A 300-nucleotide genomic window follows, 5' to 3' on the forward strand; every position below is an offset into this window, starting at 1 on the left:
GCCAAGATTTTGACCGGATACGAAATCACTGGTGCTCGATCTAGTGGTATTTTTATGGGGATTCTATTTATCGCTGTAGGATCCCTATTCAAGATCACTGCAGTTCCTTTTCGGGCGGCTGTAGGACGGACGGCCGCCTATAGGTGGTAGGGTAGGGTGGGTGGTACCGCTCAGATTGCGGCCAATCTTCCTAACCGCGCGCGGGCCAGGCTTAGAGCGCGTGAAACTCATCACTACCTCGTAAGGGCGTTGAGACCATAGCATGTTACACGAAAGCGCCGCTTTCTCTGGAGTGTTGTC

Source organism: Corylus avellana, unplaced genomic scaffold, assembly GCF_965113065.1.
Source record: "Corylus avellana unplaced genomic scaffold, dhCorAvel1.hap1.2 HAP1_SCAFFOLD_17, whole genome shotgun sequence".
NCBI lineage: Eukaryota > Viridiplantae > Streptophyta > Magnoliopsida > Fagales > Betulaceae > Corylus > Corylus avellana.